The following is a 12,421-nucleotide window of genomic DNA, read 5'->3' on the forward strand; positions in this document are numbered from 1 at the left end:
AAATTCATTCTGTAAATAAAAGCCCCATTGTATTACATGCATTTGAAATCTAAACCACCCTATTCTTTCTTAAACTTTATTTCAAGTGCTATAATTAATTCCCCAAATATTTTTCTCTTAATAAGGGTAAGTAAGTTTTCTCTTTGGTCTTTGCTACCATTTCCAAGTCCTCTTTTGACATGAAGATCCTTCCTTCATGGATCATTAGGGTCTGTATGAAGAATATTCTTTTTTTTTTTTTTTTTACAGTTTGAATAGACAAAAAAGGAAAATGCCCTATATTGTTCATTATCTATGCTTCAATCCCTGTGATAGATGCTCCACATATATGATCTCCTTTAATTCTCAAAATTACACTAGGAGCTCTGCATAATTATGATGATGTAACTAACACCCTACTCACCATCCTCCCCTTCCAAAGGTCAAAGTTGCTCTAGAAAGCAAAGTGGATAAAAGTAGCACTAACATTTCTCTCCCTGTCATTCTTACTTTACTCCTCTAAAATACAGTGGGTATTTTTTTAAGGCCATTAGAACCAATTTAAAAGAATTACTTTAGGACCCTCTTTAATGGGTATTGTAACTGGCTCTCATTTAGCACGTTTGCAGTAGGTAAATGAAGGTATAAATTGGGTGAAAACAGTTCTGGGAGGCGATGCCATTTTAATTCACTTCAGGTGTTTTTTATTTTACTTTGATGGTTTAAAGGTCAACTTTTCCATATTCCCAAATAAATTATTTTGCATTCCTATTTTTGTGACATGTAAATAGATATGCTCTCTAGAGACAGCATCGTAAGGGGTACTATATGCCTAAGACTTAAGGATGGAGTCAATCCTGCTCTTGCCAGCGATGAGGCTCATGGTATGGGATGCTGGTGTCCTCTGTTCTCATCAAGCCTGGCTATTTGTATCACTCTATTCTTTTCATCTGCAGTTTTTCAAACATTTTTGCACACAGCTACTGAGCACACCTTTATCTAAACCATCTTTTGCCATTATATTTCTTGGAGCAATTTCTTCTTTTTTTTTCTTCCTTATGTCATAAAATTGCTTCTGCTCTCAAACTTCCCAAGACTTTGAGCATTCAGAGCCCCTCCTTTCAATTGCTGAAGCACTTAGGGATGAAAGGTATGATGTGTGTAACTTTCACATGGTTCCAAAAGATGGTATGTAATATAGAGAATGATGAAGCAAATGTGATAAAATGTTAATAACTGTTTAAGTTCTTCATATTCTTGCATCTTATTTGTGAGTTTAACTTTTTTAAAAATAAAGTATTTTAAAATAGCAACAAGACACAAACCCTTCTTTCAATGTTTTCTTCATTAAAACTGGATCCTGCCTAATCCCAGCCTAAATAAAAAGTAGCAAGCACTTAGTGATTTTTTTATCTTCCATGGATGAATCCCACAGTTTAATAAATCCCACAGTTACCTTCCTCTCCCACTTTATGCCCATCTGTATCCCAGCCTAATTAGAAAGATCAGGATATAAGTACCAAAGGTATTGTTCTATTAAGAAACTAGTGATAGAAGACAAGTGTCTGTGCTTTATTCCTCTCTGTGTCTCTCACACAAGCCTGGCACTATGAGGGTACACAGTGTCTATTTAGTGACTAAATAATGAATGCCACTTGCCATCTCTTAAATAACAGACTTAAAGCTTCCTAACTGCCCCACCCACTGCCATATTCTGAGGGCTCACTTACTTCCTGAAATACATATGAAGCCCATCTGCCCACAAAGTACATACAAGGAACACATGGAGAGTCACAGATGTAGAATTCACAAGATCTTTAGGGATAAGCTTAACACAGGGGAGTAATGGATTCGATTTGATATTCTTTTTCTTTTTTTGAGACTGAGTCTCACTCTGTGTCTCCCAGGTTGGAGGGCAGCGGCGCGATTTCGGCTCACTACAACCTCCACCTCCTGGGGTCAAGCAACTCTCCTGCCTGCCTCAGCCTCCCAAGTAGCTGGGACTACAGGCACCTGCCACCACTCCTGGCTAATTTTTGTATTTTTAGTAGAGACGTCGTTTCACCATGTTGGCCAGGCTGGTCTCGAACTCCTGACCTCAGATGATCTGCCCGCCTTGGCCTCCCAAGGTGTTTGTGATTACCAGCGTGAACCTCTGCGCCCGGCCTCAATTTGATATTCTTGCTGAAAGTGTACTAACAGGCAGATTCTGAATCTGAGGAGAGCCTGTAAATCCCCTTTTCATTAAAGCTCCCAGGTGATTCTAATATGTAGTTAGGATTTTGAAACAACTGTGCTTTGATTTTTACAAACTATGGTGCCTTATGAGATACTCCATAAGCCCCTGACACATACTCTCTGTTGGTTTTCCCAAGACCATGGGAGCCAGGCATGGTGGCTCATGCCTGTAATCCTAGCACTTTGGGAGGCCCAGGCGGGAGGATCACTTGAGGTCAGGAGCTGGAGACCAGCCTGGCCAATATGGCAAAACCCTGTCTCTACTAAAAGTAAAAAAAGTAGCTGGGCATGGTGGTGCACGTGTGTAATCCCAGCTACTGGGGAGGCTGAGGCACAAGAATTGCTTGAACCCAGGAGATGGAGGTTGCAGTGAGCCGAGATGTGCCACTGCACTCCAGCCCAGGAAACAGAGTGAGACTCTGTCTCCAAAAAAAAAAAAAAAGGAAAAGAAAAAGAAAGACCCCATGGCGGTTGCTACCATTTTTCAGGGTGGGCAGGGCTACATTCAACAATCACAAGCGCACAGGGATTTGTGCATTTCTGATGCTCCTGGCAGTGACTACACAAAGCATAAATCACTTTTATCCTTGTTTCCACGACTTGTGTTTGATGTCATTGCTACTAACATTGTGCATTGTGCTTCTTGTATTTTCTCCTTTAAGTTTTGGAAAACCTTTTCCAGGAAAGTATCATTCATGTTTTACAAACGAGGAAAGGAAATCTCTAAGAGGCTAGATGTTCTTCAGAAGATATCATAGGTGAGCTGGGCTTTGATCCCAGGTCAGTGGAGCCCAAGAGCACACTTTTTCTTTTAGGTTCTCAGAACCCATTGCCTCTCTTGAGTCTGGTCTGTGTCTCTTCATCTTCTTAATATGGCTCTTTGGAGAAGGGATCTTTAGTTTATTTTATCTCATTACTATTGCAGGACCAACAATTTCAGAACAGTTCCTTGGATATGGGTGAAGTCCTTAGTGAGAGGCACACCCTTTCGACTCAATTTATTCATTCAGCATTGAGTATTACATTGGCAACCACTGTGCTAGTCTTGCTCTGTCTCCCAGGCTGGAGTGCAGTGGTGTGATCTTGGCTTACTGCAACCTCCACCTACCAGGTTCAATTGATTCTCCTGCCTCAGCCTCCTGAGTAGCTGGAAGTACAGGCACGCCCCACCAAGCCCAGCTAATTTTTGTATTTTTTAGTAGAGACAGGGTTTTATCATGTTACCCAGGATGGTCTCGATCTCCTGACACTGCGGTCTGCCCTCCTCGGCCTCCCAAAGTGCTGGGATTACGGGCGTGAGCCACCGCGCCCGGCTGACACTATGGATTCTTAACATGTATCCCTAAAGTGTATACGGATGGGGAGGTATGCCCTGTGAATTCTTAAAATTGTGTGTAGTAATTATATGTATACACATGTATTTTTTCTGGGGAAAGAGCACAGGCATACATTGGAGACATTGTGGGTTCAGTTCTAGACAATGACAATAAAGCAAATATTGCAATAAAGCAAGTCACAAAAACTTTTCGGTTACCCAGTGCATATACAACTTATGTTGACACTATACTATAGTCTATTAACTGTGCAAGAGCATCATGTCTGAAAAACCAATGTACATACCTTAATTTAAAAATACTTTATTGCTAAAACATGACTACACTGAGATAGGAAGTAAGCACATCATGCTGTTGGAAAAATGGTGCTCATAGGCTCATTCAATGCAGGATTGCCACACACCTTGAATTTGTTTAAAAAAAAAAAGAGCATCATGTCTGAAAAAACAATGTACATACCTCAATTTAAAAATATTTTATTGCTAAAACATGATGACACTGAGATAGGATGTAAGCACATCATGCTGTTGGAAAAATGGTGCTCAGAAGCTTATTCAATGCAGGATCGCCACAGACCTTGAATATGTAAAAAAAAGCAAAATCTGTGAATCACAATAAAATGAAGTGCAATAAAATGAGGTGTGCCTATACACAGCCTTCACTGGATTTTCAAGGAATTTATGACCTTCAGCACTTAAGCAGCAATAAAGTCTTTGTCCACTCTTAGGGTCTAAGATTCCAAATAAGGGGCATTTCTTATCTTGAGAACTCTTAATAGGCAGAACACCATTCTCCACTCCAACATTTGGAAGCATATATCCATAAAGATAATACTATCAGTTAATATTTACTGAACATTTACCATATGTCAAGCACTGTTCTAAGATGCTTAAATGTATTAATGCATTTATTCCTCACAATAATCAAAATGAGAGAATAGATGTGAGGAACAGAGAGGTTAAGTCACTTGCCTGAAGTTGCACAGTAAGTATCAGGGCTAGAATTTCAGCCAGGAAGTCTTTTCCTACAAGCAACACCCAGTGCAATTCACTACCTCTATAGAAACAAAGAAATCAGTCTACACTAATTTCTTGTGTACTTTTGGAGGTTCAGACCAATGTAATGCACTTGCAGTGAACACTCTGGAGATGCACACCTATAGCCCATAGAAACTTGCCCATGATCTGAGTAAGAAGCCCGTATGTACACAGTTTAGATCAAAACAAGGCAAACTAGGGAAAATACTACATTGGCTGTACATGCAAAGAGTAGCAGGGAAAACCATAAAGGAAATATGCTTTATTTGGACAATCTAGAAATACCTTATGGCAGTGCGAATGTCATTCCAGGCCCAGCAGTGTGGATGTTCACATGATGGTTAATTTTATATGTCCTGTCAACTTGACTCAGCCATGGTACCCAAATTATTGGTAAAATACTAATCTACATGTTATTATAAAGATAATTTTAGGTGAGATTAACATTTAAATCAGTAGACTTTGAGTAAAGCAGATTACCCTCCATAATGTGGATGGGCCTCGTCCAATCAGCTGAAGGCCTCAAGAGGAAAAGGCAGATGACCCCTAAGTAAGAGGAAATCCTGCTTCCAGATTTTCCAAGTAGACTTTCCAAATAGAGCTACAATATCAACTTTTCCTTGAGTCTCCCACCTATTATCCTGCCCTCCAGATTTCAAACTCACCAGCCCCACAATGATACAATTTCTTAAAATAAATCTTTCTCTGTACACACACACACACACACACATTTTATCAGTTCTGTTTCCCTGGAGACCCCTAACTAATATAGTTTATGTTGTATTTTCCAGTGGCAAATATCCTGGTATGGCTGTAATGTAACTGTGTAATGATTATTCAAAACACAAGGCAGAAGACATTGGCTGAGGCCAGGTCATAGAGGACATTAAATACCAGGTGAGAGAACTTGTATTTCATTTTGTATGTAATGGAGAGTCATTGAAGGAGTCTCAGGAGAAGAGTACACAAAGATCTTTGGAAAATCTTATTTAATAATAGCATGCAGGATGAATTTGTGGTGGCCAAGACAGGAGGCATGGTCCCAGTTAGTTGAATACTGAAACCACTCAAGTGAGAGAATTGAAGGATCCCTAGGATGCAAAAACTAATTGGATGGAGTTGGTGATGAAAAGAGATGAGTGAATGATAAAAGTTTCAAAAGGCTGATTTTTGCTGAGTCATTCTAGGAGATTGTTTTCCCAAAATACTCTTACAAAAGACACAGCCTATTTACATTATTGGATGGAAAGGGAGCAGAATAATGATGTTTTTGAGGCTCTGGAAGTGGGTTTGCTCTTTCTTTCCCTTTTGCCTTCCACTATGTGACGATGCAGTAAGAAGGTCCTCATCAGATGCCAGCACCTTGACCTTGAACTTCCCAGCCTCCAGAACTATGAGGAATAAATTCTGTTCTTTATAACTTACCCAGGTGGTGGTGTTAGTTATAGCAGCACAAAGTGAACTGAGCCATTTCTATAGCTTAAGCTCTATCACTTCAGTTTCCTTAAACAGGACATGGCTCTTATACATGTACCTACAAAATGTAAAATATTAGACGTGATATTGTATGGTGAGTGCCTGCTATGGTGTCTGTCGTATAGTGATTCCCGTCCCACACCCCCCGCCAATTTCAGTTACAAAAAAGAAAAAATCCAAGTGATCGGTATCAAGGTATTCCCCCCACTACTCAGATCTGCTGGCCTGATTGTAGGCAGAATAGGGAAAGATTCATACCAGGCAACGTAGTGTGAAGAAACAGTAGCAACTCCAGGTTTTCTACATAGGAGCCACAATTAGATTAGCAATGGGGTAAAGAGGAATTTGTCTTGAGGTTGTGTTTTTGTATCGAACACATTACATTTACCTAGGCCCTCTTGACTCAAAGGGTGGTCCATACACTAGCAGCATTAGTGTCATCACAGAGTTTGTTAGAATCTCAGGTTTCATTCCAACCTATTGAATCAGAATCTCATTTTAATAAAATAACCCATTGTGCACACATTAAAATCTATGAAGCCCTTGATTAGGCTGTATATGACGGGGTGGCTTAGAAGGGCATTGACGGAGATCATGAGGTAGGGAATACTGCCTTTCCACCCCTAACAAGCCAACCCTCCACATCAACTCTACATTAGGAGAAATAAAACAAATAGCTATTGATATGATTTTGTTGTGTCCCCACCCAAATCTCATCTTGGATTGTAATCCCCAGAATCCCCAAGTGTCACGGGAGAGACCCTGTGGGAGGCAATTGTATCATGGTGGGTGGGTTCCCCCATGCTGTTTTCATAATAGTGAGTGAGCTCTCACAAGATCTGATGGTTTTATAAGGAGTTTCCCTGCTCTTTCTAGCTCTTCTCTCTCCTGCTGCCATGTGAAGAAGGTCCTCGCTTCCCCTTCCACCATGATTGTAAGCTTCCTGAGGCCTCCCCAGCCATGTAGAACTATGAGTCAATTATACCTCTTTCCTTTATAAATTACCCTGTCTCGGGTATTTCCTTATTGCAGTGTGAGAATGGACTAATACAGCTATGGAGAAATCCTAGGGTCACCATATTTAAGAGTGCAAGGAAAGGATTAAGAAGATAAAAGAGCAAAACAATTACCCTAAAGGGTTGTTTCCAAACATAAATAAATAAATGAGCCCAAGAACAATTTTTTAAATTATCTTTTTAAGAGAAGCCAAATATAAAGCAAATAAATATAATCAAAACTGTTCTGCCTAAGATAGATCATGTGGGACCCAAAGAAGTCCTTCCCCTGCCTCCGCCCAGGCTAACTCAAAGCTACCTCCTCAGAAACCTAGTTTGAAAGTCGCTGCCCTAGAAGCACTTGCTTTTATGGGTAAATCGGGGTATGATGTGTTAGAGCCAGGGGAAGTGACCTGGACTTAGGTCCTTGTCCTTAGCTGAACCAAGTGAGTGCATAAGCCACATACCAGGGTGTTCTGTTTGATTGCACCCAGATTAAGGGTCAGCAAATCAATGTCTGCAACTCATGGCTTCCAAGTCAGCTCCACAGGGGTAGATAGCAGATCTGTGGGTGGCTCCAGAACTCAGCTAAGGAATTCAGGCATTCATAAGCAACTAGGACAGACCTCTCCTGTTTAAGCAGTATATCACCCCAATGCCTAATAAGGTACTTCTCAAGACCTATTTCACAGGTGTAGTACATTGGGAGGTAGACAGACCTAGGAAAGAAATGAAGCTCACAGTTGTTGGTGCAACTGTTTAAATCAAGAGAATAGGGCTTAGAACTAAATTATCATTGTTAATCCCCCAAATACACTGTGACTAGAAGTCACTAAGAAGATCGAGTTTGTTGCAAGGCATCATCAGTTTTGTAAACACAGGCAGAAGCAAATGGATTTCCAGGGGTGAAGGTCTGATATTCCACTCAGCTTCTTATTAAATAGAAATTCAGAGGCTGGAGGAGGTCAGATGCAAGGTACCATGGAAGAGGGAATACATACAAATGTGTGGAAATTCTAATGTTTTATCTTGGTGGTCTCAGTAACCTGGGATAGGCTGTTGAGACTGCCAGTGTATTAAAATCACAAATGCATAAGGGGATAAATATGTCTGGTGGGTGAAACAGTAATTTTGAGTAGATAATATTAATTATTTTTATAACCAAGTTTGATTGAATGGTAATAGCAGATCTGCTGTGATTATTAGTGCAATGAGGTTAGCTTGCATTTAAATTCCTACGATCTCCCAGACACTTCACATGTATTATGCTACCCTTGTTCATTACTGATTCTCCAGGAGCTAGAACATTTCCTGGTGCATAAGAGGAGTTTGACATGGGTATATAAAATAAATGTATAAATAAAGGAAAATCCCCTCACTAACCCCTAAGGAAAGTTATTAAAATTTTCATCATCCAGAGAAAGAAAAATAAACTTGGAGAAATAAAGTGTCTTTCCCAAGATCCAAAAGATACCAAGTGTCAGAGTCAAGATGGGGCTAGATCTCTTCCCAGTCTGGGTTAGGTATGAATCATCATGGTAACTAGGATGCTTAAATACTTATTTTATGATAAATACTGCAATAAGAATTTTACACATTTTTTTCATCCTCTTTCCAACTGCTTATAAGGTAGGTATTAGTGCTCCCATTTAAAATAAAGCCATGCAAGATTAAATGACTTCTCAAGTCCTCATAACAGATATGTGCCAAGGGCAGAAATGGCTGACTGCAAACTCTAGCTATTCATCACCTTGAAACCCCCTATGTCCTTCTCCAACATGCACATGTGACTCACCCATAATGAGCCTGGACTTACAATGTCAGTATGTGGCTGTATACCTTGCTCTGAAAACCCAACAAATGAATACAAGCCTTCGAAGAGCATATTCTAATGCTTTCAAGGAGTTAGTGAGGAGAAAGTCTACCTACAAACTTTTTTGGATTAGAATATTCCAGGTTAGTTTTCTTTGATCTGTCCACTAACTAATAATGACATGACCTTCAGCAAACAACTTATGGAATTTACAAAATGCAGACTGTTTCTCCAGACTTGGGACCCTTGAAAAGCAAAAACTTTTTCCTTCCATTTCTGTCTTCCTGATCCCTAGTGTAGTGCCTGGCACAGGGAAGTTCTTAATAAAGGTTAGAATTAAATAAATTAGCAAATCAATAATTAGTTGATCTGTAAGTTCTTCCCTTCAAGTTCTTATATTTTTATTATATATAATTCTAGTAACCTTGAGGATTAAAATACTACCATGCTAAGCCATTCCATATTTTTCCTTATCAAGAAATAGCTCTAAAGGAGTTATAATAGACACAATGGTTTCCAGCCCAAATGAAGAAGTTAATAGACTGGGAAGCTGGGTCCAGAAAACTTCTCTACTTAAGAGTAGATACCAAAAGTGGCAGACATGTTGCCATTAAAATTGGATTATACTATAAATTCAATGCAATTCTGATTAATTAGTGGTCACTTTAACTGAAATATTACTGGTAACAGTTATTGCCAAGAACACAAGTAGCTGCTTCTCCTACACCAACTCACAGGGTGTAGAAAAAATGTTGCTTTCTGTAAGTAGTAGCTGAGTGATATTCTCACTTGCACCCTTTTAAATATCAGACAAAATTTGGTAAGATTTCTTTGGATAGTATCAACATCTCACTTTCACATAGCACTTGTCAGCCTACCAAGCACTTTGGCTTTCATTATTCCATTTGATCTTCAACAAGCTGGGGAGATGTGCAAGGGTGGAGAAAACAGAAGTTTCAAAGAAGTCATATGGTTTTCTCAAGTGTACAATATGGCAGGAAAATACCATAATACAAGTCTTATTAGTCTTATTATCCCTTTGGTGAATCTTCCGGCCCTTCTTAAACATGAGGCAAGTTCTACCTGCCTCCACAGAGGCAGCATGGTCTAGTGAAGCTAGCATTGATTTAGATGTTAGAGAGAACAGTTTAGGTTCATCACTGACCATAGCTATCAGTAGGAAATCAAATAAATAACTTAGGAACATCAATTCCCTTATTCATGATATAGGGATTATACTCTCTTCTTCCCAAGGTTAGTTTGAGGACTAATTATGATGGAGCGTAACATGTACCTGTGTATGTTAAGTGTAACATATATCAGTTCTTCTTCACCTTCCCCCTGAAGAATGTGCTTACTGTGCAGAGTAATTTTTCCAAAGAGAGAGATCTTGAGATGCTATGAAAATCAAAAGTGGTGTACAGGACCAAAAGGAGAAGTCCCTATTAGATTTCCCAGGAGACTACCTACATGGGGTCTTTTTACAATGGGAAGCAGAAGCAAAGTCTTTTCCTTTATGGCTAGTGAGGATCAATATAGTTGTACACAAACTACTTCAAGGCAACACAGAAACATAAAAGGATAGTTGGTGGCTCACTTCAAAAAGGCCCCTTACAGGCTACTAAATTTCATGGGGCATTAAATTGGTGGCCCTTATTCACTTCAAGGACTCACTCCTTAATTTTTACTGCCTCCATACTGATGTGAAAGGAGATGAAATATTAGGGATATTGCCTGAATGATACTAAGACAAAGTATAGATGGCGTACTGAAGTTTCCACAATGTTCTCCATAGACACACATTATTGCATGTAATTTTCCCAATAATCCTCTACAGTAGGCACTACCACCCTCTTCAACTTAGAGATAAAACTGCAAGACAAAGATGCCCTCTCTCACCACTCCTATTCAACAAAGTGTTGGAAGTTCTGGCCAGGGCAATCAGGCAGGAGAAAGAAATAAAGTGTATTCAATTAGGAAAAGAGGAAGTCAAATTGTCCCTATTTGCAGACGACATACTGTATATTTAGAAAATCCCATCGTCTCAGCCCAAAATCTCCCTAAGCTGATAAGCAGCTTCAGCAAAGTCTCAGGATACAAAATCAATGTGCAAAAATCACAAGTGTTCTTATACACCAATAACATACAAACAGAGAGCCAAATCATGAGTGAACTCCCATTCACAATTGCTTCAAAGAGAATAAAATACCTAGGAATCCAACTTACAAGGGATGTGAAGGACCTCTTCAAGGAGAACTACAAACCACTGCTCAACGAAATAAAAGAGGACACAAACAAATGGAAGAACATTCCATGTTCATGGGTAGGAAGAATCAATATCATGAAAATGGCCATACTGCTCAAGGTAATTTATAGATTCAATGCCATCCCCATCAAGCTACCAATGACTTTCTTCACAGAATTGGAAAAAACTACTTTAAAGTTCATATGGAACCAAAAAATAGCCCTCATCGCCAAGTCAATCCTAAGCCAAAAGAACAAGGCTGGAGGCATTACGCTACCTGACTTCAAACTACACTACAAGGCTACAGTAACCAAAACAGCATGGTACTGGTACCAAAACAGAGATATAGACCAAAGGAACAGAACAGAGCCGTCAGAAATAATACCACACATCTACAACTATCTGATCTTTGACAAACCTGACAAAAACACGAAATGGGGAAAGGATTCCCTATTTAACAAATGGTGCTGGGAAAACTGGCTAGCCATATGTAGAAAGCTGAAACTGGATCCCTTCCTTACACCTTATACAAAAATTAATTCAAGATGGATTAAAGACTTAAATGTTAGACCTAAAGCCATAAAAACCCTAGAAGAAAACCTAGGCAATACCATTCAGGACATAGGCATGGGCAAGGACTTCATGTCTAAAACACCAAAAGCAATGGCAACAGAAGCCAAAATTGACAAATGGGATCTAATTAAACTAAAGAGCTTCTGCACAGCAAAAGAAACTACCATCAGAGTGAACAGGCAACCTACAGAATAGGAGAAAATTTTCTCAATCTGCTCATCTGACAAAGGGCTAATATCCAGAATCCACAAAGAACTCAAACCAATTTACAAGAAAAAAACAAACAGCCCCATCAAAAAGTGGACGAAGGATATGAACAGACACTTCTCAAAAGAAGACATTTATGCAGCCAACAGACACATGAAAAAATGCTCATCATCACTGGCCATCAGAGAAATGCAAATCAAAACCACAATGAGATACCATCTCATGCCAGTTAGTATGGCGATCATTAAAAAGTCAGGAAAAAACAGGTGCTGGAGAGGATGTGGAGAAATAGGAACACTTTTACACTGTTGGTGGGACTGTAAACTAGTTCAACCACTGTGGAAGACAGTGTGGCGATTCCTCAAGGATCTAGAACTAGAAATACCATTTGACCCAGCCATCCCTTTACTGGGTACATACCCAAAGGATTATAAATCATGCTGCTATAAAGACACATGCACACGTATGTTTATTGCAACACTATTCTCAATAGCAAAGACTTGGAACCAACCCAAATGTCCATC

Source organism: Pan paniscus, chromosome 11, assembly GCF_029289425.2.
Source record: "Pan paniscus chromosome 11, NHGRI_mPanPan1-v2.0_pri, whole genome shotgun sequence".
Taxonomy (NCBI): Eukaryota; Metazoa; Chordata; class Mammalia; order Primates; family Hominidae; genus Pan; species Pan paniscus.